Below are 27,447 nucleotides of genomic sequence, written 5' to 3' on the forward strand. Positions count from 1 at the left end.
ACAGGAGGAAGCAAAGCAGTTTTGGGGCAGATGTGCTTATTGTTCAACTCTCAACTACCGTTTAAACAGTAGTTCTTACTGAGACAATGGCAACAGTTCTAATCACTTTCCATGTCACTGGAAAAAGATCAACGCAGAAAAAATTAAACTTTGATATCAGTTGTGCCAATTTGAAAGACACTTTTGCCAACAGTATTAGACACAATTTCTGGTGTTTGGAATTGTTTACAGCTACAGTACAAGAAGCAAGTAACCAAGACTGTGGCTGAACTGAGAATTCATTTCAATCGAAAGAAACCTTTTAAATTGTCATTTAATGCTCCATCTATTTCAACTCCCTGGATTCTTGTTATGATTATGTTAACAGTTGGTTAATGAATTGGATTACAATCTTTTTTATTTATAGTGTAGTTCACTCTAAAAGTGAAGATGTAATTGGGGTTGAGCTAATGAAAGTAATGAGAGAAATTACCACTGATAATCTTGTTGTTTCAATGGACCAAGTGTAGTACTGGGGAGATGGTTTAAAACATTTCTCCAAGATTCCACTTTCAGTCAAGTCACACACTGTCCTGACTTGGAATGTGATGCTGTTCCTTTATCTTGCTCAATCAAAGTCCTGGACCTTCCAGCCTAACAATATTCAGCATGTACCTATCCAATATTGAATGCAGTGGTTCATATAGACAGCTCATGAGCACCTTCACGGGAGGGTTTGGGAAATGGTTGCTAGTCTTGCCACCTCTTAAATGAATAAACATTGTTGCAACTAAAATTAGTTTCTGAATTTAGTTTTTTAAAAAAATTGCTATTAAATCAACGGTACTAACCCCTTAAAGACATGCAAGTATATCAGTCCAACCCTGGCGAGAGTACATTGAAGATCATGTTTTGGTTAAGCTTTAGTGGAATATTCTGTCATGTTTTACTAAAGATGCTTTACCAATACAGATTATTGAAGTGTTACAACAGATCATTCTGCCTAAGTATAACAGATCATTTTTGTTTCGCATGCATACAGATAACATTGATGACACTTTTGTGGCTGCAGCCAATAATTTTACATTTGATTCTGTCAAGCGTAGAGAACCCTTGGCTTCCCCATCTGCAAAATGACATCTTATTCAAGTTGATGCTTTGTGCTGCATTGTGTAGAACATAACATGAATAGTGTCTCCTTTGAAGAAGCACTGACTGTTGCTATGTTGGCCACAGCATAGTCATGAGCCCTGCTGAGTTGCTTTGTAATTCTGACCCCTCAAACACACCAATGAAACATGAACCTTCACAAGCATTAACTAAAGAGCAATTCAGATGTCTCTTTCTGTGAGGGAATGCAAGCTCATCTGGATAAAATTACAAATCCTCACACCTAATTGGGCAATTTCATGGTACAGGAACTGTCTGCTTTCTGGACTGATATTGAGCAGAATACTGCAACAGTAGCCTCGGCCAAATGAGACCTCAAGCACCTGGGAAAGGACAGTTAGAGCACCCTTTTGTAAATGCTTCCTCTGATGATAATCTTTGGATGTGGGGGCTCACAATTCAGTACTTTTTTAACACACTTGGAAAAGCTGAAAATATAATCATGGAGGAGCTTTTCTGAAATCTTTCAAGTGGTCTGAACAGTGCACATAAACAACCTTCACCCTAGCACAACCAGAATGGGACAGTGGTTTTTGTTATATAGTCTGGCTCATCAACATGTACAGGATGTCATTCAGGAAAGTCATATGAAGGCCGTCAAAGACATTTTTCGGAATCCTCCATATCTATTCTTTCCAATTACAACTTCACTTAGGAGTAAAGAACATGATACGCTAGTACACAATGCATGAAAATGCTATACAGTGTCATGTCACATTAAATGCATTGCACATAATAATGGTTCTAATTATTGACTCTTCCTGTGTATGCAGGGGTTTATATAGAAGTGTTATCAGCTACTCTTGAACTGGTAACCGGTATCTCTCAATTTTAATACTTTGTCTCCTTTTGTGAAATCCTGTGTATCAGGAATAATTTCAACTGCAAGGGAAGGTCCAATTTGGAGAGGTACTGGAGGAATTCACACTTTATACACTGTCAATACAAGTGTGAGATATAATGCAGGGAACAAATTTAGCAATTGTTTTCCGCCTTGGCTCTGTTTTAAGTCCTCCTGAACTTCATTTCACTTTTTGCCTCAAGAGATTGACATAGGTCGATCAGTCATTTATTTTTCATCAATTACCATTTATGAGTTCTGGTTCTATGTTGTTTACAATGAAGTAATAACCTGGGTTTACTTTATGCATTTATAAAATTGTTTCATTGTGTGTACTTTTTGGGTTCTTCTATTATTTATTATAGGGCTGTCGATTTCACAGGCTTGGCCAGCATCTGTTCTCCACTTCTATTTGCCTTTAGCGTGGTGAGCTGCTTCCTTGATGCTGCAATCCGATTGTTTATATGAACACCCATAGGGCTGTTAGCTAGGAAGTTCCAAGACTTTTACCCAGTAACAGCAAAGGAATGGAGATATAGCTTGAAATCAGGATAAAGAGTGGATTGGAGAGGAACTTTGTGTTCTTGTGTCTCTGCTGCCCTGTCCTTTAAGGTAGTAGTGATCGAGTATTTGGAAGATGCTTTTTAAAGAGCATTGGTGCATTTTGTAGATAGTATATACTACTGCTACAGCGCGTCGGTGATGGATGGAATGAATGATTTTGAATGTGGTTCTATTACATTGGGCTGCTTTGTTATGGATTTGATCTTGAGTGTTGCTAGAGCTGCATTCATTCCAGAAAGTGGAGAGTATTCCATCATGCTCCTTTCTTGTGCCTTGTAGATGGAGAATAGGCTTTGGGAACTTGGTGTGAATTACTTGCTGCAGGATTCCTAGTCTCTTATAGCAAGAGTATTTATATGGCTAATCCAGTATAGTTTCTGGTCAATGATAACACCCAGACTTTTGTTAGAGAGGGAATTCAACAGTGGTAGTGACATTGATTGTTAAGGGGTGTTGGTTCAATTCAGAGTTATTGAAATAGTAATTCAATATTGTAATAGCCTGGCTCTTATGTGGTGCAGGTCTTTATGCTACTTATCAGCCCGAGGCTGGATATTGGGAGAAAGTGGATTTCACCAGTTTCCTTAATTCCCCTCCCCCCACCCTATCCCAGATTCAACCTTCCAACTTGGTACCGCCCTCTTCACCTGTCTTACCTGTCAATCTTCCTTCCCACCTATCCGCTCCACCTTCCTCTCCGACCTATCACCTTCACCCACACCTTCATCTACCTCCCGCTTTCTCAGCTACCTTCCCCCTAGCCCCAACCCCTCCCATTTATCTCTCAGCCCCCTTGGCCCACAAGCCTCATTCCTGATAAAGAGCTTATGCTTGAAACGTCAATTTTCCTGATCCTGTGATGCTGCCTGACCGGCTGTGCTTTTCCAGCACCACACACACTACTCAAGCCTGGGTATTATCTAGTTCTTGCTGCACGTTCGACAAGGACTACTTAAGTACCTAAGGAGTAATGAATCTTTGTGTACAGGGCATATATGGGCAATTTTCCTCCTTGCCAGATAAATGCTGTTAAACATTGTGAAAACATCAGGGAAAATCCCCACTTCTGACTTTATGATGAGACAATGATTGTGGTTATTGTTTAAAAATCCATGTGATTCAAGAATGTCCTTTAGAGCTTTCCTTACCCAAGCTGGCTTCCACTCTATAGCAATGTGATTGGCTGTTAACTGCCATTTAAGAGATAAGTTCAAAAGCAATTAGAGATGGGTAACAAATGCTAGCCTTGCCAGTGACATCAACATCCCTTGGAAGAATAAAGTAAACATTGAACTGTTTTTCATACAGTTCAGACTTGTGTTAAGAACTAATCCAAGCAAAAAACAATATGCATTAGACTCTCCTTAACCTAATTACTTAATTTAGGGAAATGTAATCTCCCGATAGAAGAACAAAATCTGTGGATTTCTCTTGATTTTTCAGTGCCATTGAGAAATAATAAATATTATGATCACATGCCTATGAAGTTAAAAAGATACACATGGATTTTTAAACAATAACCACAATATTTCATGAATGAACTGACTCCTATGTGGCTCTTACTTGTATCTGTAACACTTGATGCTTTACACGAGCAGATAAATGTTTATCTCTGTACAGTTGAAAGTAATCATTTTACTTGAAGTTTTGATAATAATCAATAATATTAATTGCACATTCCATTGTGTCTGTGGAAGGGAAGGACTAAGTAACCAGACCAGCGTTAAGAGTAAAGCAGTCACAGATCCCAACAATGACACTGGATTAGTATAAAATGACTTTGCCTGGAGCTAAGTTAATTACTCATGATGGGGCTAATATAGTTAGAAACAAAAGGATATACTAATCAGAATTAATTGCTATTTACCAGAGTACTGGTATGACAGGCATGTAATATGCTAGTCTGGTGATATTTTGCAGAACAAAATGCTTTTGGCTAACATTATATCATTTAACCTTTATCCATCAAAACATTTCAGTAAGTGTGTTATTGTAATGTAACCTTTGGAGCTAAGATTGGATGCATTTAAATGGCCTGAACAGGAGTCCCAGCAGTCACAACAGATTTGACTGTAGCTCTCAGATCACAGGGTCACAGAAATAGTTAACTACAGCTGTAAACATCCGGTAAGCATGAGAACATATTTCAGATAAATGTTTTGCGTCCTATTTCCTGTTGTTTTGATATGAGAATTACATGTGGAGTAATAGATGGCTCTTAGAAAATTACAAAGACAGCTACACTTTATTACTTGGAGGAGCCATTCGGAGAGTATAATTAACCACAGCAATGCGAATTAAGTGACACCCAAACCTAGAAGATCCTATAACAGCCCTGAACTTGATCTTATTCTCTCTTTCCATCTTTAGATATTCCTTAAAATCTATCTTTTTGTTTAAGCTTTTGACTCCCTGTTTCAGTATCTCTTTGTGATCAGGAGTCATATTTTTTCTGATAATAACTCCTATAAAGAGCCTTAGGATATTTTGGGACAATGGTAAAGGCTTTCTTATTGTTAGTTCCAAGTGGAGGAATAAACAATATGTTTGTACAACCCTGATCATTTATTTGATATCATTCACTTTCTTTGTTTTAGCTTTACTGTGATGCAAGCAAACAAATACTAATATCAGTCAGAAGATGTTCCATGCATATTCTTCATCATATTAATGATTAAAAGAGCTGAATTGACAGGTAGTTTTCTGGGATTTCAGTTTTAAAATCCTCTAGTATGTTTAACGTGCTCGAGTATATTGTGTATGGTTTGACCTTTTGTTTCAAATTGTGCTGAAAGCTGAATAATAATATTAGTTGCTAACCAGACATATAAGAGGCCATTGTTGGGCCTTCTATGGTATTCAGAACCTTGGCGGTGAATATTCCACCCAAGAGTTGCCAACTAATCAGAGGATCAGGATCTTCCAGCAATGCAGATGGGTGAAGGTGAATACGTGAATCGTAGACAAGGGTGAGATTTACGGTAGTTTTCAGCATCCACCCTTCCCATTGCAAGGTGTCTCAATAATGAGGGACCTCTCCTGAGAGGCTGCTGGTAGTGTTTGGCAAGTGCATTAAACTCAATTAATCTCTGAGTCACCACTAAATTGCAATGGGTTCAGGGATAATGGGTATAAGTAGACTCATTAATGAGGCTCATTAACATCCACCAGTGATTGTTGGGAATCCCGCATCAGTTTCTGACTTCACGGTGAACTAGAAGAGGTTTTCATTAATTTTAATCAACCTGTTCAGAGATGTTATGACACATCCCTGGAGAGGGTGGAACTTGACCACGAACAGCAGCCACAATCATGGTTGTCAATTGGTGAGACCCACTTTCATGACAATTAATAAGATGCCCCCATGAAACTGTGGGCCAATGACAGCTTCAAAGCACTACTAAACCCCTTTCCTACCCCACCTCTGAGGCTGAGTTCAGGATGCAGAAACTGTTCCAATTTCCGATTCCCATCTCTGCAAAGAGAATATTGCCCATACACTCATAGGTAAGCATGTCAGTCATTTCTCAGTGGTTCAGAGTGTCAGAGTTTTGATTTATTTAATCAGCTTTATACATTTTTCTTTCTTGGTGAAAAGGTTTGGTGATTTTATGGAATTGTTATCACTGGAAATTGGTTATTGTCTGAAAAAACGCTGGCTAGATGGAAAATATTCACTAGAATTTCAAACTTAATAACACATGTATGTTTAAATAATGTAACTGTAAATTACTTTACTTTTCTTCTGGGATATTTACTTATCATTGAGGAAATATGCAAGACTCAGGAACATTCCCATTGGGAACAGATGAGTCCTTGTCATTTTTTCAACAGAGAATGAAGACTTATGGCTCATCCAGCTGATAGGAACCATTAAAATAGATTGCTGGCTCTACGCTGTCCATATTCATACCAGGTATTTGAAAACACTGGAGTTGAGTGTTCTCTATCAACTAGGGTTGCAACCCTCCTTCTCACAATACAGCTTCACCTTGGAAGGAGGTGAAGGGCCAGAGACAGATATCGGTGAAGCAGAAGGGGTCTGTCTTTACTGGCTATTCTGATGTAGGTAGGAGTGTAACATGCTTTTGCTTGTTCACTAATTTTATGCTTTTGTTATTTCCACATGAGAAGAAACCAAGAACTGAAAATTTAGCTTCACACATTGAAGAAGCAGGTTGTTGATGGTGGAGAAAAGTTAAAGGTTTCATGATGAATATTGTTTGAAAGGAGACATTTTGAAAAAAGCTGCTCACAAAAATCTAGTGATCAATGCACGGCATCATATTATCTTTTGCTGGTGGCAGTTAATCAGGGTGCTTTAGGGAACATCTCTGGGACACCTGCACCAATCAACCACACTGCCCTGTGGCCCAACATTTCAACTCCCCCTCCCACTCTGCCAAGGACATGGAGGTCCTGGGCCTCCTTCACCGCCGCTCCCTCACCACCCGACGCCTGGAGGAAGAACGCCTCATCTTCCGCCTCGGAACACTTCAACCCCAGGGCATCAATGTGGACTTCAACAGTTTCCTCATTTCCCCTTCCCCCACCTCACCCCAGTTCCAAACTTCCAGCTCAGCACTGTCCCCATGACTTGTCCTACCTGCCTATCTTCTTTTCCACCTATCCACTCCACCCTCCCCCCTCTGACCTATCACTTTCATCCCGTCCCCCACTCACTTATTGTATTCTATGCTACTTTCTCCCCACCCCATCCTCCTCTCACTTATCTCTCCACCCTTCAGGCCCTCTGCCTGTATTCCTGATGAAGGGCTTTTGCCCGAAACGTCGATTTTACTGCTCAGATGCTGCCTGAACTGCTGTGCTTTTCCAGCACCATTCTAATTCAGAATCTGGTTTCCAGCATCTGCAGTCATTGTTTTTAACCTGGTTGATCCTTACACCAAGTCAAGGTGTTGAATAGGTATGCAGCAATAGTAATGTCAGCAAGTGGATAATGAAATGAATCAGTCATATTGGCATGATCACGCAATGGGAAATTAAATATCTTTCACTTATAAAATTTAAAGTTTCAGAAAGCAAAATAAATGATTGTGGTTGGATTTAAATAAAAACAAATAGGATGAACAAATGTTACTTAAAAATAATATTTTTAATGTGTACATTATTAGCATTTATATAATAGGTGTAATTTAACAATCCATAAATATAAAACTAGCCTTTCAAGATTAGTATGGGTGTTCGTCAGTATTTTGAAGCATGTATGTCAAAAAACCCAGTTGGAACTTTTTCAATGGAGTGCAACTTCTTCAAAGATTATTTACAGTAGTTTACAGGAGGATGTTTTCATTACTTTGTGAGTGGAATAGAGGTTGTAGTCGAGCAGAACCTCTATAGTAAACTTTCCAGAGGAGCGTAGAATCTTTGGATTCCTGTGTTATTTTACATTAGTGCAAACTCCCAAAATTTGAGTGGAGTAGCAGCAATGAAGACTAACAGTTTTGCTGAAATTACAGCAATAATGTATGAACCATTACAAAAAGCTAAAATATGATCTGTTAAATTTCATTTCCATACAGTTAACTTAGTTTATAACGATAAGGTTGGGATAAGTGATCCAACTGATGTTATTTGTCGAACAGGAAGAACAGTTCAGAGTATATAGAGATCGCATAAATCAGTAGTGCATTATCCACCATCAAAAGCATTTATTGTGCTTGATGTCCAATTTTCTTGATTACTTCCCATTACCAAACTTGGGTTGACTGGCAGAGCCACTTGTGAAAGGAGAATTGAGCACTGGGTATGAGAAACAGCATCTAGAACAACAATGAATCATAACAATGTGCATATGAGAGAGCATGAAGTAGAGCTTTATATGTCAGAGGATATGCAAAGCACTTCCATTATTTCACATATTTGATCTGATATGTGGAATGGGTTGCTTAAAGGTTTGTGATGCCCTGTGATACAAAGTCACTGGTCCCCATGCACAGTAATTAGAAACTAAAGGAGTGGCAGATAGAGTTTAATTTAGATAAATGTGAGGTGTTGCATTTTGGCAAGGCAAATCAGGGCAGGTTGTGGGGTCCTGGGGAGTGTTGCCGAACATAGAGACGTTGGGGTGCAGGTTCGTAGTTCCTCGAAAGTGGAGTCACAGGTAGATAGGAGGCCTTTGGTCAATGCATTGAGCATAGGAGTTGAGATGTCATGTTGAAGCTTTACAGGACATTGGTTAGGCTACATTTGGAATACTGCATTCAGTTCTGGTCTCCCAGCTGTAGGATGATGTTGTTAAACTTGAAAGGGTGAAAGAAAAGATTCTCAAGGATGTTGCTGGGATTGGAGGGTTTGAGGTATGGGGAGAGACTGAATAGGCTGGGGCTATTTTCCGTGGAGCTTTGGAGGCTGAGGGATGACCTTAGAGAGGTTTATAAAATCATGAGGTGTCCGAATAGGGTGAATTGCCAAAGTCTTTTCCCCATGGTCAGGAGGTCCAAAGCCAAAGGGCATAGGTTTAAGGTGAGCAGGAAACGATCTAAAAGGGATATTAGGAACAATGTTTTTATGCAGAGGGTGGTGTATGTATGGAATGAGCTGCCAGAGGAAGTGGTGGAGGCTGGTACAATTACAGCATTTAACATGCATCTGGATGGGTATATGAATAGGCAGGGATTAGAGGGATATGGGCCAATACTGGCAAATGGGACAAGGTTAATTTACTACTTATTTTACTTCCTTTAATCTACTTGAGAATGTACAAGGCATGATTAGCAATTTTGCAGATGACACTAAAATAGGTGGTATTGTGGACAGTAAGGAAGGTTTTCAGAAATTGGAGCAGGACCTTGATCAGCTGGGGAAGCGGACTAAGAATTGGCAATTGGAGTTTAATATAGATAAGTGTGAGGACTTGCATTTTGGAAAGTCAAGTCAAAAACTAAGAGTTTTGTTGTGAATGATAGGCCCTTAAGGAGTATAGTGGAAACAGGGACCTAGGAGTTGAGGTATATGGTACTCTGAAAGTGGAGTCACAGGTAGACTGAGTGATGAAGAAGGCTTTTAGCACACTGGCCTTGATCAGACAGGGTGTTGAGTATAGAAGATGGAAAATTATGTTGCAGTTATGCAGGACATTCGTGAGGCTGCACTTGGAGTATTGCGTTCAGTTCTGTTTACCTTGTTATAAGAAGGATGTTATTAAACTGGAAAGAGTGCAGAAGAAATTTACACGGATGATGCCAGGACTCAATGGTCTGAGTTATAGGGAGAAGCTGGACCAGCTAGGACTTTTTTTCTTTTGAGCATTGAAGACTGAGGGGATCTTATAGAAGTGTATAAGATCATGAGAGGCAAGAATGCACCCAGGGTGGGGGAACAGAGGACTAGAGGGCTCAGTTTAAGGTTGGAAGGGAAAGAATAAATAGGAACCTGAGGGGCAACTTTTTTTACACAGAAGTTCGTAGGCATATGGAATGAGCTGCCTGAGGAAGTGGTTAAGGCGGGTACATTAGCGGTATTCAAAAGGCGTTTCGACAAATACATGGACAGAAAAGGTTTAGAAGGCCAAGTGCAGGGAAATGGGGTTAGTGTGGACGGATATTTTGATCGGCATGGACCGGTTTGGGCCAAAATACCTGTCTCCATGCAGTAGGACTCTATAACTCTACTTCCCTTATGTGAGGTGTGAGTTTTTGCAACGCGGGAGAGGATGAGCCCAACATAGTGGCGAGAGATGTCAATGACAGTCATCCTGAGTGGCGATGAGAGTAGAAACGTGCATCCTGAGGCAGTGAGGGCAGGAACGTGCATCACAAGGCAGAGAGGGCCAGAACATGCATCACAAGGCAGAGAGGGCCAGAACATGCATCACAAGGCAGAGAGGGCCAGAACATGCATCCCAAGGCAGAGAGGGCCAGAACATGCATCACAAGGCAGAGAGGGCCAGAACATGCATCCCAAGGCAGAGAGGGCCAGAACATGCATCCCAAGGCAGAGAGGGCCAGAACATGCATCACAAGGCAGAGAGGGCCAGAACATGCATCACAAGGCAGAGAGGGCCAGAACATGCATCCCAAGGCAGAGAGGGCCAGAACATGCATCACATGGCAGAGAGGGCCAGAACATGCATCCCAAGGCAGAGAGGGCCAGAACATGCATCCCGAGGCAGTGAGAGCAGGAACATGCATCCCAAGGCAGAGAGGGCCAGAACATGCATCCCAAGGCAGAGAGGGCCAGAACATGCATCCCAAGGCAGAGAGGGCCAGAACATGCATCCCGAGGCAGTGAGAGCAGGAACATGCATCCGAGGTAGTGAGGGCCAGAACATGCAGCCCGAGGCAGTGAGGGCCGGAATGATCATCCCGAGGCAGTGAGGGCTGGAACATGCATCCCAAGGCGGTGAGGGCCGGAATGTGCATCCCGAGGCAAAGAGGGCCGAAGCATGCATCCCGAGGCAGTGAGGGCTGGGACATGCATCCCGAGGCAGTGAGGGCTGGGACATGCATCCCAAGGCAGTGAGGGCAGGAATGTGCAGCCCGAGGCGGTGAGGGCAGGAATGTGCAGCCCGAGGCAGTGAGGGCAGGAATGTGCAGCCCGAGGCGGTGAGGGCAGGAATGTGGAGCCCGAGGCGGTGAGGGCAGGAATGTGCAGCCCGAGGCGGCCGGCTGTGAGACAAGCAGCTTCTCCCGAGTTGGAGGCAGCCTGAGGTGGTTGGTACAAGCACTAAAGCAGGCAGCCCAAGATGGTGGTGAGAGCAGGAGCAGGCTGTGAGATGGCAAGAGCAGGCAGCCCGTGGCAGCAGTGGGGCTGAGGTCGCTCTTGTGAGGAGGGCAAGCCCAGTGTGGCTAGATACTTAAAGACCATGATGTTGAACTTCTCACTGTGTTTCTTTGTGTTTCAGTTTTTAGTAAGGCGGACTGTAATGTTTAACTTTTTTAACCTTGTTTCTTTATTTTTCTGCTTTTACCTGAGATTCTGTACCTTTACCTAAGCTGGCACCATAAGTGGCAGCTTGAAAACATTTCACTTTACTCATGATAATAAACCTAATTCTAATTCTAATTTTAATTCTCTTTTGCTATTCTTTCAATATTGCATAAAATGTTTAGTGTTCAGCTGAATCACTGACACAAGCAACCAAGACTTTGGACTGATGTTTCACTCAAAGGATAATACTTTTTTTTAACTATGGAACATTCACTGACTTATGCCCTGCAACCTTGAGATGGGAGTATAGCTAACTAAGTCAAACTGACACTTAGCATCCATTTCTATTTCCATTATGTTAACGAAATGTCAGCTCCTCTCTCAAAATGAACACTTGCTATCTGGGACAGATCAAAAGGTCACTGCTTTAGGAAAAAGTATAAATTGGATTTGAGTCAGAAGAATTGAATTCAGCATGAATATCGGAACAGAGGTAGCTGGAGTAGTTTAACGTCAGGAAGAAAGACAGTTGTCCTACTTAGGAAAGAAAGGATCAATTAGGAATGAGCTTCACAGCATGAAGCTCCTTCAGACTGAATCACATATTAACAGCGTATTTGACAAATTAAAATAGAAAATTCAGGAAATTACTTTTCCTGCATCACAAAAGCAAGTGGTTAAAGAGAGCTTTAAGTGATTGCTTGAACAAAATTTACAATTTAGATATATTTGAAGTACACCAACAAGTTTTTTTTGGATGGCAATTTTACATCTCCAATATCTGACATTATAGAAGTTGATTTTAAAAATGAAAATTATAGCTTTTATTTTTATTCTGGCTTAATTTTATTCTACAGAAGCTCATTGCTAAAGCTTTTCTGTCTTCGCAAAGCTACCATGTCACAACATTCAGTAATAACAAGATCTGCTCTCAATTCTTAATTATTTCTGGTGATCTATTACAAGATAATCTGAACAATCAGAAATACACTACAAAAACCATGCTGCTTTACAGGAAAGGTTTGAAAATTCATTTTCCTTTTATCCATTCAAAATGGGACTTTGTTAGCAGCCAAGTACATGATTACATTCAGTTCAACCCCTCGCAGACCAGTAAATGAAAACTTCTTGTCATCTTTTATTCTGCAGAAGGCTTTTGAAAAGAGGAGCTCTCATCCTGAAAGCAAAGTAGTTTACTTTGTGTCATTGGGATACTGTAGCTTTGTAAAGACCTAGCTGACTGCTGATGAACGCCACATCTTTCTATCAGAACTATGTCCTGCTAAATCAATAAAAAGGCACAAATTACTTTAGTATGCTATCAAAGCACCCATTTTATTCCAATTAAGTTTCATTTGTTTTCAGTGCAGCTCAGGCAAGCAGTTAACCCACAAATGCTGTCAGCGTGCAGCATAGAAAATGGTCATACAATCCATTATATCTTTGCAGGCTCTCTAATAAAGCTATCTATTAGTCACATTGTTCTTCCTTTCCCCATTGTCCTGCAAGCCTTTCCTTACTAAATGTACATGCAGTTCCTTTTTGAAAGTTACAATTGAACCTACTTTACCATAAATAAAATATGAAATGTTATTGAGTCATTCTATTATTGACATACATTCTGTTAAGAAGTCTGTAACATCTACATTCTGCTCATTGCAAATATTCTAACAAAATGGGCTACAAAAAGTTGTTTACCTTTAAAATACTTCTTTTTGAAATATTAATTGTGCTTGGAGTTTAAAGGCATTGCTGTAGATTGATAACTCAATTGTGCCTCTTGGAGAACAGGGATATAGTAAAAGCTGATCCCCTGTAATGATTTGGATGTGAATATAGGAGGTATGGTTAGTAAGTTTGTAGAATTCACAGAAATTGGAGGTGCAGAGGGCAATGAAGAAGGTTACCTCAAAGTACAATGGGACCATGGTCAGATGAGCCAATGAGCTGAGGAGTGGCAGATGGAGTTTAATCCAGATAAATGTGATAAATGCATTTCAGAAAGGCAAATCAGGGCATTATACATATAATGGTAAAGATCTGGGGAGTGTTGCTGAACAGAGACCATGCAGTACAAGTTCATAGTTCCTTGAAAGTGATGTCACAGGTAGGAAAGGTACTGTAGAAGATGTTTGGTATGCTTGCCTTCATTAGTCAGTGCATTGAGTATAGCTGTTGGGGGTTCATGTTGCAGCTATACCAGGACATTGATTAAGCCACTTTTGGAATATTGCATTCAATTCTGATTGCGCTTCTAAAGGAAATACGTTATTAAGACTAGAATGGGTTCAGAAAAGATTTACAAGGGTGTTGCCAGGGTTGGAGGGTTTGAGCTGTAGGGACAGGCTGAATAGGCTGAGACTATTTCCCCTGGAGCATTGGAGGCTGATGGGTAGATTAGATTACTTACAGTGTGGAAACAGGCCCTTCGGCCCAACCAGGCCACACCGACCCTCCGAACAGTAACCTACCCAGACCCATTTCCCTCTGACAAATGCACCTAACACTATGGGCAATTTTGCATAGCCAATTCACCTGACCTACACATCTTTGAACTGTGGGAGGAAGCCGGAGTACCCGGAGGAAACCCACACAGACACGGGGAGAACGTGCAAACTCCACACAGTTGCCCGAGGTTGGAATCGAACCTGGAACCCTGGTGCTGTGAGACAACAGTGCTAACCACTGAGCCACCGCGCCACCCCAAAGTAACCTTAAATAAGTGTATAAACTCATGACGGGCATGGATAGGATGAAAGGTCTTTTCCCCAGGAAAGGGGAGTCCAAAACTTCAGGGTATTTAAAAGGGACCTATGGAACAACTTTTTCATGCAGACAATGGTGTGTGCATAGAATGAACAGCCAGAGGAAGTGGAGGAGGCTGTTATAATTACAGCACTTAAAAGGCTACTGGAAGGGTACATGAATAGAAAGGGTTTAGAGGAATATGGGCCAAATACTGGCATATGGGACCACATTAATTTAGGAAATATGGTCAGCACGGATGAGTTGAACCAAAAGGTCTGTTTCCAAGCTGTGCATCTCTGTGACTCTGATTCTAGGTAGGGCACTTCCTCAGAGCATGGCAGGATTTTAATTTCGAGTCAACAAGGCTGGTTCGTGGAGGTTTCAGGATGGCATTGGCTGATGTCCCTGAACAGAAAGTGTTTGAGAAACTCTTTTGAATCAAAGAAGAGCCATGTCAGACCAGAAACATTTTAACTCTGTTCCACTTTCCACAGATGCTGCCAGACTTACTGAGTTTCTTCAACTTTTCAGATTTCCAGCATCTGCAGTACTTGGCTTTGATTTCAGCAGAACACCTGTTACTTTCAAATGGAAAAAGCTGTATGACAAAACGGAAACTGAAAAAAAAGGTGCAAACCTATTCCCCCGGAACCAAAGTTATTTAAATACTTTGGATAATTTGGGTGTTATCTATAAAACTGAAAATTCCTCAAGTCTTTCAGGCTTCTATTTTTAATTAACCTGTTTGGATGTGTAATGATGCACTTTAGTAGCAGGTAGGACTTGATTTTCTGGCCCAGAGAGGGGGATCCTACCCTTGTAGCCGTTAACTTGGCAATATTCTTTCATTTTGATTAATGGCTGTGAATGGAATTTAATAATGTCTGCATGAATTCCTTTAGCTGATTGCTCTCGATTCATCCTTTTCATTGTGTACTAAATTTAGGTTGTGCAGTGACTCTGAATTGTTTATCAAGTGCAGTTTTTGTCAAAGCTAGATATGTCAAATGTTTATGTAACTCGTATCTTGCAGCATTCCTTCATTCTTCTTTCTGAGGTTTTCTTTCTTCCCCCACCCACACTCCTAGTTATTCCAGTGACAGTTACCATTCCCCACTAATTGGAGGGGATAATGTATGTCCCACTCATAACCCACTGAAGCAGACCTCCACATAGACACAGCTTGACACTTCAACCAAATTGCTCCAATGAAAAGTCTTCTAGACTCGAAGCATTAGCTAGCTCTCTCTCCATGGATGCCGTCTGACCTGCTATGATCTCCAGCATTTGTTGTTTTCAGTACAGATTTCAGCATCTGCAGTAATTTGTTCCTGTCTTCCCCTGGTTATTGAGTCTCCATGGAAACAGATTGATGTCAGTAGCTTAGTATATGGATGATCATGCCATGAAACTGGGTCACACCACTCTATGACGCAGCTTGTCAGGGCTTCAAACATTACTTAACTGGTTTATACTTCTATCTGGCTGGTTCAACAGCTAACCATTCATCCATTCTGATGGAAGGACATCAGTAACTCTAAAAGGATAACTCTGTGTCTGTCACAATAGATGCTGCCCAAAATAGCTGAATGTTTCTAGCATTTTTTTTGTTATTTTTCTTCTAGGTTTCTGGCATGTGTTTGTTTCATCATCTTGATTCCAGTGAAACATCTTTTTTTATATGCATCACCTGACTTTGTTTTATCATCAGTTTATTAACATAAGCCTGCGGAAATGGTGGATGTGGGTACAATTACAATGTTGAAAAGACGTTTGGATACGTACACGAATAGGAAAGGTTTGGAGGGATAAGGGCCAGGAGGAGACACGTGGGGCTAGTTTAGTTTGGGATTATGTTCGGCATGGACTGGTTGGAGTGAAGGGCCTGTTTCCATATGACTTCTATATTACGAAGCAAGATGAGCATATGGCCATTCTTTTTAATAAAGTTGCTGGGATGGCCTGTGTCGCAATAGTTACCCTTTGTTTTATACCCTAGTTCCAAAACTTTAAAAGATGAGCTCGGGGTTGGGGAAATGTCAATCATCAGACTTGCTGTGAACATTATACTATAACTACAACAGCTGTGGGACAAACATTGCTCCTACATAATAATATAAACCAACATACATATACAAACACATACGTATATGGCCACTCACTATGATCATAGTTGATCATCCAACTCAGTACCCTGTTCCTGCTTTTGGCCTATACCCTTTGACCCCGTTAGTCACAAATCATACAGTTCCAAGCCAGGATAGTGTGCGACCTGGTGGTCTTGGTTGGTTTACCTTTATATTAGCAAGGTCTAATACCCTGATACACTGATACTCTTTCACGTGATATTTTTCAGGAGTGTATAAGACTGGAAAACACGACTGATCTGATAATGCAACTACCTGTGGAGCACTGAAAAGGAAATGATTACATATATATTTGCTGCACAGAAAATGCAGGCCACTTAGCCCAGGTGAGCCTCCTCCTACCTTCCTTCATTTCATTCGGTCAGAATAAACTCTTCCTCCATCATCCCTCTTGAGTTCATAAGTTGTCGTTATTTTTCTGTCAGTTTTACATTATATAGAACATTACAGCGTAGTACAGGCCCTTGGGCCCTCGATGTTGCGCTGACTTGTCATACCAATCTGAAGCCCATCTAACCTATACTATTCCATGTACGTCCATATACTTGTCCAATGACAACTTAAATGTACTTAAAGTTGGCGAATCTACTACCGTTGCAGGCAAAGCATTTCATACCCTTACTACTCTCTGAGTAAAGAAACTACCTCTGACATCTGTCCTATATCTATCACCCCTCAATTTAAAGCAATGCCCCCTCATGCTCACTGTCACCATACTTGGAAAAAGGCTCTCCCTGTCCACTCTATCTAACCCTCTGATTATCTTATATGTCTCTATTAAGTCACCTCTCAACCTTCTTCTCTCTAACGAAAACAGTCTCAAGTCCCTCAGCCTTTCCTCGTAAGACCTTCCCTCCGTACCAGGCAACATCCTAGTAAATCTCCTCTGCACCCTTTCCAAAGCTTCCACATCCTTCTTATAATGCGGTGACCAGAACTGTATGCAATACTCCACATGCGGCCGCACCAGAGTTTTGTACAGCTGTAGTATAATCTCATGGTTCCGGAACTCGATCCCTCTATTAATAAAAGCTAAAACACTGTATGCCCTCTTAACGACCCTGTCAACCTGGGTGGCAACTTTCAAGGATCTGTGTACCTGGACACCGAGATCTCTCTGCTCATCTACACTACCAAAAATCTTACTATTAGCTCAGTACTTTGCATTCCGGTTACTCTGACAAAAGTGAATCACCTCACACTTGTCCGCATTATGATTTTGCTCTGAGAGTCTGCAGGAATTTAGAATCATAGAATAGGAATGGCTCAAACACTTAAGAAATCCTTAAGATTACAGGTTAGGATAGAATAAAAATTTCATTGTACAAGATTTTGAAAAGGCAGACACAAAATTGTGATTTCAGGCACAGTGAGGTCCTGAGTTGGAAGAAGTGTAAACATACCTTCTTTTTTTTTATTTTTACAAAAAGTATTCCAATAATTTGCCTGCTTATGGAACTGGCAATTATGATCACAGTATGGTACTCATTTTAAGAATGTAGTTTGACTCCATAATCATACAGGAGCTCCATATGCGGAACCAATGCCATCCCATCACTAGCACTGAGCTGCCTGCTGAATGACATTAAGGTTTTACTGCCCTCTCAGCAGGCAATACACTTTCTTCCTTGAAAAGGTCTAAAAGGATTTCCAACTGTGAGGGCACTCTCATAATCAAATGTTAATGTCAATCAATGCTAAAAGTAGAAAGTTCTGGGTTCAGTGCGTCACATTCTCCCAATAAAAGTGCTGTCAATCTCTGATATTTGACATGTAGGTTTGATATTCAATCTACTTTTCAGAAGGTAAGTTTGTGTTTCCTAACTTTCTGCTCTTGCTCTATTAAAGCTGGTGACTTTTGCTGGTGGAAGGTTTGATGGGTGCTTCAATTCCTGTGTTAGCCAGGAAAGAAAGACTTGCAACATCTTCAAATTACATCATGGAATCTTTTCATGCTTTCCTGACAGGGCCCTATTAAACAATAAGGTTCAATGTGTCATCCGAAAGATGGCACCTCCACTGACAGCCAGTGGCTGCATCAACTGAGATTTTGCATTCTCACCTCCGGAGTGTAGTTTGACCCCATGACCTTCAGACTCACAGCTGAGACCACATTATTGAGCAAAGGCTGACACAGTGAGTGTTGGCAGGCAGTCTGACTGTTGAGGATGGGTTTGATATCTAAGCCAGGTTTAACCCTGTCCTTTTTGGATGTCCCATGCACAAACATATGTACACTTTCTAGAAGGAGTCAGTGATAATGGTCAGAAGTAGGCTAATATTCTTTTACCCTCCCTAGCCTGGAGACACTGAGACAATTATTTAGGTACATCATCTTAAAAGTTAATTCTTAGTGGAGTGGGGAATAGAATTTTAATTTTGTAACCTAATGCCTCTTTATTTCCATGCAAAAGTCTCAAGTAGACTTAGACCCTTATTTTGGAAAAAAAATTAAAAGAACAGTAAATACAACCACCTTCTCATCAAGGTAGGCCCTAATATAAATATAAACCTGAGTAGCTACATTGTACATATTATGATATCTACAATTTGTTCCTTTATGACAGAGTAAAAATGGGTTGGAAAGTACCGCCTTTAATTCTCAGTTTTAGCAATAATTCCTCATAGCCCCAAGCATGATGGTGGTTCTTCAATGGGCATTGGTTCCTGTGGTCTACTGTGGGCAGGGGGAGGGGGCCACAGATATCAGACAGATTTTCAATGTCTGATCATTATTTAGTAGGCACACTGATAAGTGTCAGTTTGAGATGTTACCAGTGCTCATTATCCATGCTTAAACTGTGGTCGAGGTACCACAGAGTACACTGCATAACTTTTCCAAGAGGCATCACTGATCCTGAAATTTCACTGGCCTTCTCACAGTGTCTTGTCTTATCTCCACTGGGAAACAGACAAATCCATTGGAACCACAACTTAATAACGAGTGAACTGTTAGCAATGACACAACGTAAATGTAATGGTCATTATTAAACATGGCTGTCCTTATGAATAAGAGAAGATATTAATGATTGCTATGTTCTTTTCTAGTGTTACTTTTCAATTCCCTTATAGTCCATATCTTCTTTAGTGTGTAAAACTATGTTTTGTTTTAATCCAGTGTATCACAACACAATTAAACAAGCCATCAGAATGCGAAATCTGAGATAAAACCCTGCCTTTGTGTCCCAGGTCAGAGGATCATGAGATGTAAGAGAACAATTTGTTTGCTGTTTAATATTAAGGTGGGGTTTGTCAATAAATTTAGAGATCAGTTTGTTAGTTATGTGCATGGATTTATCAAGAGGAATGACTGATTATGGTATGACGGTCAATCAACTAACTGTAGAAACCAGGTAGAAAACTGAACAGTAATCGTTCATCTGTCTTTCTGTTTTAAATATAGCTGTTAAAAACAATCAAATTATTTGACAACAGCATTAACCTTTTGTCAACCCTGATTTGGTGTTGAAACATCAACTGTAAGAAAATTGTTAGAAATACATTTATGCTTTTAACGTCAACTCAAATGAATTCCATTGACTAAGGGACTGATTCTGACTGCATTGAAGTTGGGTCAAAATCACTGTGATGTTAGTTGTCTGTAGCTAATATTGACAGCAATGGAAACACATATATACTATTTTGAAACTTGCCCTATGGATCTTACAAATAATGGCACAATCAACAACAGCACAGAAAGCAGCATTTCAGGGATGTTACTGGACCACACGTAAAATATCTACATCAATTCAGTTCTAATTTCAAACTGAAATTGACTTTTAAGTTGTACCATTTTAATTACTTGCTGTAGTCATGGTATAAACAGAATATATAATGAACCATGGGAAGCAATCATTCATTCTACTCGAAGCACTGATTATAAGTCATTCATAATTTTGCCCCACATTAATTAATAGTTTTTCCTATTCATGTGGCTGCATATATTCTGCATGCTCCTATATCAAATCAATTCTGGTGAAAATTTTATAACCATGATATTTTCATTTTCCATTCTGAAAATGACATTTAATTTCAATATGCACCAAGATTAAAAGTTGTTTTGTGGTCCAGGCTAACACCAGAAGAAATTGTTTTGTAACATAATGGTTTTGAAGGTGCTAATGTTCATGTTACATTGGTTCCTATCATTGCACTGATGACATACACAGTCTGTGAGGATGGAGATACGGAATTCAACTGTAGTTTCCACAGAATGCAATTCTATCTGTACCAGCTCCCTAAGGTCCTTGTAATTATACCTGACCAAATGTAATTTCACATGTTGCCATCATGCAATAAATCTTTGTTTTCTAAGAAAGCTGTCTTTTTTGTAGATATTCTAAAATGGTGTGTTCTTTACCACCAATCACCACATAGGCCCATGGCAAAGCAAAATAAAAGATGAATTACCTAAGTCAACTCTTACTCAGTATCACACATTTATACAAACGGTCAACCCCACAGGTACCAGGAATTGGTCGCCTGCTAAAAGTACCACGTGGTCGCAGCAATATAGATTTGTCCTCTACCAGGACAAGAAGAAATACAGAAGATTTGGAGAATAAAAATATTTCAAGCAAGTGAGTTTACAACTTTAAGAGCATTGCTGTTTTAAGAACTTTACCACTTTACACAGTCAGTCAGCAGTTGAAATAAGATTACCATCAGAGGAAGACAGCAACAGCTATGAAGCGCAGCACCCACAAGACAAAACTTCATCCAGAAGTTGGTAAGAGATGTTGCGGAAAAATTGTGGTCTGGATCGACAGAAAAGCTCTACTTGGAATGGACAGAGGCATTAATGAAGGAGACTTCATAAAGAGCACCTGAATGCTCCAGGGGCAAAGTTGGAGATCCCAAAGGAGAAAGGAAATAACTGTGAGAAAATTGTGCAAAGACAAGGGATTGTAAGTGTGGGATCAAAGATGGGAAAATATCCATTTTACCTGGGAAGCAGTGTGGAAACCCCATGTTGGCTGTAGAAGTTGGAAACCCTCTAAAAGAAGCAGACTTCAAGGTTCAAAAGTCAGTGTGTCGTATCCTGATCAGCACGTGCGGAATCGCAGAAGGAACTTATAGGATAGGCTTGTTTTCACTGAAATTTAGAAGAGAAAATTCTCCTTATCTGATTTCTAAAAGGGTGACCACTAATTTTAAGCATTACCATTTCACTGATTCACTGGCTTCATGCTGGATTAATGAAGAACTCTGTCACAGTCATCGAGTGACCAGCTGATTGGGTCGTGATTGTACATTGTGTCATCCTCTTCTAGGTTTCACTCCCTTCAGTCAACTCCACAACTGGCTTCAGGATCAGAATCTATTCTCTGAAGTGCAACTGAAATTGGACAAAAGTGGCATTTGAGCCTGGCCTTCTGCATCTGTGTCAAGATTAGAGTGGTACTAGAGTTCCTACTGTTCACAATGTGCATTGTTACCATCAACATTGGCTTCACAATGCATGGTGAATGGATCAGAAAAGATGTTTAGATGGGAGTTGCAGAATTGGGAAGGTTTCAGAATTTATTAAAGCTGAAAATAAGTTAAAAGAAATCTAATTAAAGTGTCTAGCTGAAAAATAAAGCCAGTAAAAATGAAGGTTTAAAAGGACTGTGTTTTTGAAATTAAGCTACAATTTTGTTGCCAAGATTTATAAAGGTTGCAGTCAGAGACCTTTCTTTTAAAACTTGTGTAGAAAAAAAATGGTCAGTGTTTTAGACCTCTAAAAGGGTGACCACTAAGTTTTAGACCTCTTTATTCTGGACCAACCCATAAGAGGAAACATCTTTTTCAAATACACCTTGACAAAATCATTCAGATCTTGCACACTCCAGCCAATCATCCCTCTCTGTTCTAAACTCCAGTGAAGCCTGTCCAACATTCCACATAAGGAAACACACATATCAGTCTACGACATCTCCAGTGTATTTCAAGATATGTCTCAAAAGAGCACTGTATAACTGAAGTATAACATCCTTACTATTATGTTCAATTCCTCTTGTAGTTAAGGATGTTGTCCAAAGAACCTTTTTGATTATGTGCAGTACTTGCATGTTATCCTTTTGTGACTCATGCACTAGAATAACTAAAGCCCTCTGCATCTTAAAATTTGCTGTTGTTCTTCATTTGAGTAACACTCTACTTTTTCATTCTTCCTGCCAGAGTATACAACTTCACATTTTCTCACATTACACTGCATCTGCTGGATTTTTCATCACTCACTCAATCTTTTGATGTCTTCTTCACAACCTGCTTTTCAAAGGATTTGATGTCATCTACAAATGTATTTATCTTGCACTCAGGTCGCTACCTAATAACAGTTGACACATCCTGCCAATCACACAAAGACACATTTGTACATATTGTCTGTTTTCTGCTAATCAGACATTCTTCTGTCCATGCTAACACATTGCCATTTACCCCACTCCTAGAGGCCTGGATTCAAGTCCCACTTGCTCCAGAGATACATATCATTATTTCTTGGTTGATTAGAAAACACCTGCTCCTTACACCAAAACTTTTATTTTCCAATTAACCTTCGATGTTGCACATCACCACTAGTGGAATTTCAAACACAGTATGTCTATTAGCTCCCGTTTAGGGTATGTTACTCCGAGAAACCTAATACATTGGTTTAATATTATTTCCCTTTCACAGAACCATGCTGACTTTTCCCTAAGGGCACCACTATAATTTCTTTAATCACTGATTCTAACACTTTTACAATGACAGGTGACAAGTTGACTGGCCTATAAGTTTCCTGTTTTATGCCTTCCTTTCTTCTTGAATAGGAAGGTTATATTTGCTACTTTTCAGGCTGATAAAACCTTTCCAGAATCTAGGGAGTTCTGGAAAATTAATGATTTTGAGATGCCAGTGTTGAACTGGGGTGTGCAAAGTTAAAAATCACACAACACCAGGTTATAGTCCAACAGTTTTAATTGGAAGCACTAGCTTTTGGAGCGCCGCTCCTTCATCAGGTGATCAATCACCTGATGAAGGAGCGTCGCTCCGAAAGCTAGTGTACTTCCAATTAAACCTGTTGGACTATAACCTGGTTTTGTGTGATTTTTAACCTGGAAAATTAAGCAACACATCTATGAGCACATTAGCAACTTTTTTTAAGACCCAAGGATGAAGTCCACCTGGACTCGAAGACTTGTCAGACCACAGCTCTGTCAGTTTGTTTAGTACCAACAGCAAATTCTAAGATTCAGAGGGCTTCAGTTATTCTAGTGCATGTTTCACAAAAGGCTAATATGCAAGTTCCGCACATAATCAAGTTGACTAATTTGGCATTATCCTTAGCTGCAAGTGAAATTGAACATAAACATGAAGATGTTATACTTCAGTTATACCGTGCTGTTTTGAGACACTTCCTGAAATGCATTGGAAGTGATTCATAGAGGTATCCTAGACTCATATGTGTGATACTAATTTCACCAAGTTTCTCTCTTCCCTCCACCTTCCAATTTCCAACTATATATCTGGAATGTTTTTTGTATCCTCTATAGTGAAGATAGAAGCAAAATGTTGTTCATTTCTTCTGCCATTTCCTTATATTCTACTATTAACTTACCATTCTCTCTTTCTGGACGACCAACACTCTCAATACTTACTTTTGTTTTTTAAATACCTGTAGAAACTATCTATTTTACATTTCTAGATAGTGTTCACTTAAACTCTAATTTCTTCCTCTAGCTTAAGTCATTTGCTAGCATTACTTATATTCTGACCAGTCGCCCAACCCTCCACTCATCTCTGCAGTTTTATGCTTTTCCTTTACATTTGATGTTTTTCTTAACCTATTTAGTGAACCATAGATTATGGGTCCTTTCTTCAGAATTTTTCTTTATACTCTGAATAACTAATTTAATATTCTGAAATATCCCTTTAAATGTTTTCCACTGCATCTCTCTTAATCTATTCCCTTACCTAATATGCCAGTTCATTTCAGCTAGCTCAGCTTTCATGCCCACATAGTTGCTCTCGTTTAGGTTTAAAATACTAGTCTTAGACTTAATCTCCTTCCTTTCAAACTGGATATAAAATTCACTCATATTGTGCTTATTACTACCAGGGATGGCCTTTACTCTGAGGTTAATAATTAATCCTGTCACATTTCACAATATCAAGTCTAGTATAGCCTGTTCTTTACTCAGTTTGAGAATATGTTACTCTTCTAAAAAAAACTATTCTGAAAGCACTTTATGAATTCAAATGCAGGATTACCATTGCCAATCTAAATTTTCCAGATTATATGTCAATTAAAGATATCCAAGATTGCCACTGTCCCTTTATCATAAGCACCCAATGTTTGTATCATGTTATGGTTATTATTAGGGGGTCTGTAGATCACTCTCACTAATAACGTCTTGACTTATTTCTCATTCCTAACCCTCACCTTAACACAAAAACTGATTCTACATCCCGATCTCCTGAACCAAGGTCATCACTAACTATTGCTCAAATTTCATCTTCAGTTAACTGTGTTACCTATGGGAGCTGGATTTTCAGGGAATCAAGGAGACTTGCACAAAGCAGGAAAATGTCAAATGCTTATAGTTTCTGCAATTTAAAATTCAAAGGTTAATTGGCATGTAAACAGGAACTTAAGTCCAATTAGTCCACACCAACCATGTTCCCAAACTAAACTAGTCCCACGTGCCTGCTTTGGCCCATATCCCTCCAAACCTTTCCTATTCATGAACTTATCCAAGTATCTTTTAAATGTTGTAACTGTACCTGCATCTATCATTTCCTCTGGAGTTCATTCCACATATGAACCACTGACTGTGTAAAAAGAAGTTGCCCCTCGTGTCTTTTTAAAACCTTTTCCTCTCACCTTAAAAGTATGCCCCCTAGTTTTGAATTGCCCCACTCTAAAGAAAAGACCTTTACTATTTACCTTATTTATGCTCCTCATCATTTTATAAACCTCTGTAAGTTCACCCCTCATCCTCCTATGCTCCAGTGAAAAACATCCCAGTCTATTTTTATGACTCAAACTCTCCATTCCCGACAACAGCTTTTAAAGAAAGTTATGAATGGCTTTTAAAGAGCATCTTCTATGCTTGCCATTATTTATATTGGTTTTATACTGAGGGTAAACTAGGTGGATGGGCATGGAAATGCTATTCGTTCAAATATGGTGTATGAGATGCCATTGGGTGTGGGTGGAGAGTCATGATGTGGCATGGAGAGTATGGGGGGATATTTTGGAGTACAGTGGGTATGGGTTGACATGAGCTGCCATGGATGGATCGAGGTGTAATGGGATGTGAAGACTGAAGTCTAGAGGCCTAATATTGAACAAAGCCACTGGGACAGTCCTAGAGAACTGAGGCATGTCTTTTAATCTGCTTGCCTGGAATTCAGCAGCACACCTTGGCCACATATGAATTGTTTCTGAGGATATGGGCCCACTCACACATGCATTTTGGACAGAGGTCGTGTTTTTCAAGGCATTCTTTCCCATGGCAGGTGCATAGAACCAGAAAATTTTCCAATTCCCTGTACTCACCTTTAACTTAACAAACAAGCCCATAATCTTCAGTCTTTACAGAGAGGAAGTGCACTATCTTCTGCTGCTATATTTCAAATGCAGTATCAGTGCCCTAAGATAGGCAACACACATAATAAGGCTGTCCTCCCTCAGGCTTGAACTCAGAATCAAGAATGCACTGTTTGGCCTTGGCTGGTCGAACTTTCTTTTCATTTCCACTTGCCTTGCTCTGGTACTGCAAATAGTAGACATTGGCCAAAATAACACTATTTTTGTGGAGCTGCCTTTCTCACTGTTCCTTGGCCTTCAGGTCACAGTTTTGTGTTGTAATGTTGCAGACACTGTCAACTAGTGCTGAGGCGATAAGACCATATGGCAGTCAAACCAGAGACTATCAGCAATTAATTTGAGGCAACAGAAGTAGAAACACTCTTAATGAGTTACCATGAGATTTTTTTAATCCCATTTATTTTATGTACTTTTCTTTGAAAATGTCAGAAGGAAAAATGTGGTAGGATTATATTAAAAGCAGCAACAGTAATATCTAGGCTATTGTGAGTTACATACGCTGGTAGAAAGGAGGACGAAGATCCCAGGATATCTCATGGTGCTTTCCATCCAATTAAATACTTCTGAAGTATTGTCCATGTTGTTTTGAATGGTATTGACGGAAACAAAGGAAGCAGTGGCATATGAGGCTTCATATGATGATGATAATGTTGCATCACCTGTTTTCCACTCATCCTAAAAGAAATCCCCGCCAGGATTTAATATTAAGTCAAAAGTGTTGAAGCATATTATTTGACAAGCTGATAAATGTACCTCAGTAATAAACCCAAGTATAAATCCCCCTGACTAGTTTACCAACAATATAATGATATTGGTTCATATTTGGTGGGATGAGCAATAAATACGAGTGATGTTCACGTCCCAAAAATAACAAAAGGCACACACACACAGTTTGTGACAAGTGTTATCAATAGTGTAATATTGATTAAATTAAATATGCAATAATTTTTAAGAAAACCTAAGTGGTAGGATGGTTAGGCCATAGACCCTTCTCATTTGCTCCTCCATACATAAATATGGTGGCTGCTCAGCTATATTTGTCCTCACGCTTTGCCCATTCCCTGATTTCCTTAATATCTGAAAACCATAAATCTCCAATTTGAATACATTCAATTGCTAGGTATCAACAGCTCTCTGGGGTAGAGAATTCCAAAGGTACACTATATTGAGAAACATCTCCTCTCAGTCCTAAATGACTGGTGGTGAAATTGAAATGTCCATCAGCCATGATTAAATGGCGGAGTAGACTCGATGGGCTGAATGGTCTTGCTTCACTCCTATGTCTTATGGTCTTATGGACTGGCCCTGTATTCTCAGTTTATGACCTATTGTTCCAGACTCCACAACCACAGAAAACTTTCTTGCAGCATTTACTCTGTCAAGTCTCGGAAGAATTCTATGTTTAAGTGAGATCACCTTTCATTCTTTAAAAGCTAGGGAATGTAGGCCTAGTCTTTTCAATCGCTTGAATAGGATGAGCACCTCATCCTTGGACTCAATTTGGTGAACGTTTTATTGCACTCCCCCCAAAT

At 39.9% G+C, this 27,447-nt stretch overlaps 1 long non-coding RNA gene across 1 annotated transcript in view; it reads left to right on the forward strand.

Moving 5' to 3' along the window:
• Positions 1–20,715, forward strand: part of LOC148146576 (uncharacterized) — a 62,045-nt gene extending 41,330 nt beyond the window's left edge. The window contains exons 2-3 of the long non-coding RNA XR_015760534.1: positions 16,551–16,667; positions 19,460–20,715. This is a non-coding gene — a long non-coding RNA (uncharacterized LOC148146576). The remainder of the gene's footprint in view (positions 1–16,550; positions 16,668–19,459) is intronic.
• The last annotated feature ends 6,732 nt before the right edge of the window (positions 20,716–27,447 follow it).

This window comes from Chiloscyllium plagiosum, unplaced genomic scaffold, assembly GCF_037043375.1.
Source record: "Chiloscyllium plagiosum isolate Xiang-an unplaced genomic scaffold, Cpla_swu_hap1 HiC_scaffold_20, whole genome shotgun sequence".
Taxonomy (NCBI): Eukaryota; Metazoa; Chordata; class Chondrichthyes; order Orectolobiformes; family Hemiscylliidae; genus Chiloscyllium; species Chiloscyllium plagiosum.